The sequence below is a fragment of the Bison bison genome, unplaced genomic scaffold (genome assembly GCF_000754665.1).
Source record: "Bison bison bison isolate TAMUID 2011002044 unplaced genomic scaffold, Bison_UMD1.0 scf7180017864485, whole genome shotgun sequence".
In the NCBI taxonomy this organism is placed as follows: domain Eukaryota; kingdom Metazoa; phylum Chordata; class Mammalia; order Artiodactyla; family Bovidae; genus Bison; species Bison bison.
This window is the reverse complement of record NW_011495045.1, coordinates 6,551,900-6,556,501: the sequence shown is the minus strand read 5'-3', so window position 1 is coordinate 6,556,501 and position 4,602 is coordinate 6,551,900.

Genomic DNA, 4,602 nt, shown 5'->3' with positions numbered 1-4,602 from the left:
CTGTTTATTTAACTTCTATGCAGAGTACATCATGAGAAACACTGGGCTGGAAGAAGCACAAACTGGAATCAAGATTGCCAGGAGAAATATCAATAACCCAGATATGCAGATGACACCACCCTTATGGCAGAAAGTGAAGGGGAACTAAAGAGCCTTTTAATGAAAGTGAAAGAGGAGAGTGAAAAAGTGGGCTTAAAGCTCAACATTCAGAAAACGAAGATCATGGCATCTGGTCCCATCACTTCATGGGAAATAGATGGGGAAACAATGGAAACAGTGTCAGACTTTATTTTTTCCCAAATCACTGCAGATGGTGACTGCAGCCATGAAATTAAAAGACGCTTACTCCTTGGGAGGAAAGTTATGACCAACCTAGATAGCATATTCAAAAGCAGAGACAATACTTCGGCAACAAAGGTCCTTCTAGTCAAGGCTATGGTTTTTCCTGTGGTCATGTATGGATGTGAGAGTTGGACTGTGAAGAAGGCTGAGCGCCAAAGAATTGATGCTTTTGAACTGTGGTGCTGGAGAAGACTCTTGAGAGTCCCTTGAACTGCAAGGAAATCCAACCAGTCCATTCTAAAGGAGATCAGTCCTGGGATTTCTTTGGAAGGAATGATGCTAAAGCTGAAACTCCAGTACTTTGGCTACCTCATGTGAAGAGTTGATTCATTGGAAAAGACTCTGATGCTGGGAGGGATTGGGGGCAGGAGGAGAAGGGGACGACAGAGGATGAGATGGCTGGATGGCATCATTGTCTCGATGGACGTGAGTTTGAGTGGACTCCGGGAGTTGGTGATGGACAGGGAGGCCTGGCGTGCTGCGACTCATGGGGTCACAAAGAGTTGGACACGACTGAGCGACTGAACTGAACAGCCCCCTAGAACTAGAATTTGCTTGGAATGCCAAAAGATGGTACTGGCATTCTCAGAAACATAAAAAGACCAAGGAAATCTATTATGCCCTTTAGTATTTTTTTTCCCTGTATAATTACACCAAATCACGTAGGATGAAAATGATGGCATGGAAAGAAAGGGAAAGTTAGGGCCACCTAGGGACTTCCTGGCGGTCGAGTGGCTAAGCCTGTGCATTCCCAATGCAGGGGCCCAGGTTTGTTCCCTGATCGGGGAACTGGATCCTGCATGCCTCAACTGAGACCCAGTGCAGCCAAAAAAATAAGTAAATATTTTTTTAAAAGATAGGGCCACCCATAATTCCTTTTCTTCTTGTTTTGCCTTGCCAGAAAACTGAAGGTAGAAAGAGTTAGCAGGATGTGTACGTATCAAGAATTGAACTAAAAACCAGCTGAGTTACTTTTCTGCATTCTTTCCACTTTTGTAGTGAGGATAATATATGTATCCATGGGCTTCCCTGGTGGCTTAAACAGTAAAGAATCTACCTGCAATGCAAGAGACATGGGTTCAGTCCCTGGGTCGAGAAAATCCCATGGAGGAGGGCATGGCAACCCACTCCAGTATTCTTGTCTGGAGAATCCCAGGGACAGAGGAACCTGGCAGGCTACAGTCCATGGGGTCCCAAAGAGTCAACATGACTGAAGTGGCTCAGCGCACACGCACAAGCTATGAAAAATGAAACGTGTAATTTTGGTGATTGCACATATGAGTTACACTCTTATACTTAAAACTGGCATTGTGCTATATAAATACAAATGGTAAAATTCAAGCTAACAATTTAAATTTAAGAATTTTCTTATTGACATTAAATAGCAAATAATAGCATGACAGGTTGAAAGAGAGAATAGAAGAAAGGAAAACCTTTTAACTTTAGTATCTTTAATGACAACATTTTCTCCTGCTTTCTGTAAGGGAGCCCCACTATTTCATCTTTCCAGGGTGCTACCAACTATGTATCCAGCTGTGAACTGGCCCCATTTCTACTCCTAACCTCACTGTCTTTTGTTTGCTCTGGATTTTTATCATATTTGTTGGTCAGGTCCAAACCCAGCCCATTGGTGAGCTAGGTCTACCCAAACCTGGGAGTAGCAGAATCTTTTCAGTTATTTGGAAGCTGAGATGATAAGAGAACCAAAATAAGTTTTACAAACATTTCTCCCCTGGTAAGTAAGCTGGCCCTCCCTGCTCTAACTTCTCAAGCAATTTGAGCACATTGGAACATTTGCTGTAAACTTTACAACACTCTCCACCAGGTGTCTCTAGCAGATTTGCATAGGCACGTATGTAACAGTGAAGGAAAATTGTAGCAAAGTTCCTGTCCACACTAACCACTTCCGATGGGTCACCTTTAAAATACATCATCATGTTTTAAAGGCTTCCCAAGTGGTGCAGTGATAAAGAATCTGCCTGCCAATGCAGGAGACACAAAAGACGTGGGTTCAATCCATGGGTCGAGAAGATCCCCAGAGGAGGAAATGGCAACCCACTCCAGTATTCTTGCTTGGAAAATTCCACGGACAGAGGAGCCTGATGGGTCAAACACGACTGAGTCAGACATGACTAAGCACGTGTGCACACACACATGCATACAGATACACACATCATGTTTTCAATATGCTGTTTTTCTTTAAAAACTCATTTCTTTCATTGTGTTTTAAATTATTTCTTCATTACATGCTTCTTAAAGAACTACAAAATATGAAAAAGTAGAAAGAAGGAAAAACTAACTTCTAGACAAAACTACTGTTGGCATTTTAGTCAACTTTCCTAGAGTTGTTTTCTTTCTCTGCATAGAAGAATGAAAACATAAGCCACAGCGTAGGAGAGATATTTGTAACATATACCTAGCAAAAGATCTATATCCTGTAGATATAAAAGACTCCTATAAATCAGCGAGAAAAATATACGAAGTCCAATTGAAAAGTGGCCACAAAACCCTTTACAAAAGAGAGTAAATGGCTGATAAGCATATCAAAAGCATAAACATCACTAATCATCAGGAAAATGCATTTTAACACTGTAGAGCCACTACATCCACCACAATAATTAAAGCTTAACAATCAGTGTCAAATATTAGTGAGAATTTGAAACAACTAAGTCTCTTACATATACTCACTGGTGGAATTACAATTTGTACAAAAATATTTGGCAATATTTAATAAAGCTGAACATGTACTTATTCTATGACCCTTCTCTTGGTACATACCCAACAGAAATGCATGCAAATAATCATCAAAAGACATGTATAAGAATGTCCATATCAGCAGTATTCATAATAGCCCAAACCAGAAAACTAAGCCAATGCTCAACTATCATAGAATGAATAAATCTAGTATGGTACACAGAAATTTAATGAAACAGCACGTATTTCACATACATAATGTGAAATGAAAGAGGCAACACACAAAAGTATATGCTGGGTGATACTCTAATCTTAACCAAGCCGCCCTCATGGAATACACCCTCAAGGTCCCCCTTCAGGAAGTCTTCTTAGGAAGTGCCTCAGGTGAAGAGAGCTATTTGACCTCCAATTATATCCCCAATTATGGAGCTGGCTATAAAGGCCCTCACTCAACCTGGGAAAACTCTGAACAGCTGTCCCAGGTTCAGAGTGCCCTGTAGAGTTAGCTGAAGACTTTGTTGAGGCTGTAATTCAGCCACTTTTACTTCTGCCCAGTCATGTTTCTTCCCTCTCTTTCCTTTTTCCTCTGGACCCCTGGCCTTCTACCACCTTCTCTCCCATAAGTACTGGTTCCAGCTGTACAGTAATGTCAGTATCTGCTTCCCTGGGAACTTGATCTTCAACCTGAGAGTAATGATCCCCTTTGGGAAGGCAGTGATGGCGGGAGAAGGCAATGGCACCCCACTCTAGTGTTCTTGCCTGGAGAGCCCCAGGGACGGCAGAGCCTGGTGGGCTGCTGTCTATGGGATCGCATAGAGTCGGACACGACTGAGCAACTTAGCAGCAGCAGTGATGGGGAAACGCCAGTAATGGTCTACACCTCGATGGCAGACACATAGGTGTGTTCACTTTGTAAAAATTCATTGCCCTATAGACTTAAGTTTAGTCATTTCACTGTATTTACAGGGCTTCCCAGGTGCTGCAGTGGTAAATAATCCACTTGCCAATGCAGTACATGCAGGAGCCACAGGTTCAATTCCTAGGTTGGGAAGATCTCCTGGAGGAGGAAATGGTGACCCACTCTAGTATGCTTGCCTGGAGAATCCTATGGACAGAGGAGCCTGGCAGGCCACAGTCCATGGGGTCGCAAAACAGTCAGATAAAACTGAGCACACACACTATATTAACACTTAATTAAAGCATTTACCAGGAAAGAAAAAAGCCAACAGATATGCTTGATGAATGTGTATATCTGCTGCTGCTGCTGCTGCTAAGTCACTTCAGTCGTGTCCGACTCTTAGCGACCCCATGGACTGCAGCCCACCAGGCTCCTCCATCCATGGGATTTTCCAGGCACTCTCTAATTATTTCATTTATATAAATTCCTAGAAGTGGAACTGCTAGATCAAAAATGGACATTTTAGGGACTTTCCTGGTGGTCCAGTGGTTAACACTGTTTGCTCTCAATGCAGAAGGCACAGGTTTGATTCCTGGTCAGGGAACTAGCGGAGAAGGCAATGGCACCCAACTCCAGTACTCTTGCCTGGAAAATCCCATGGACGGAGG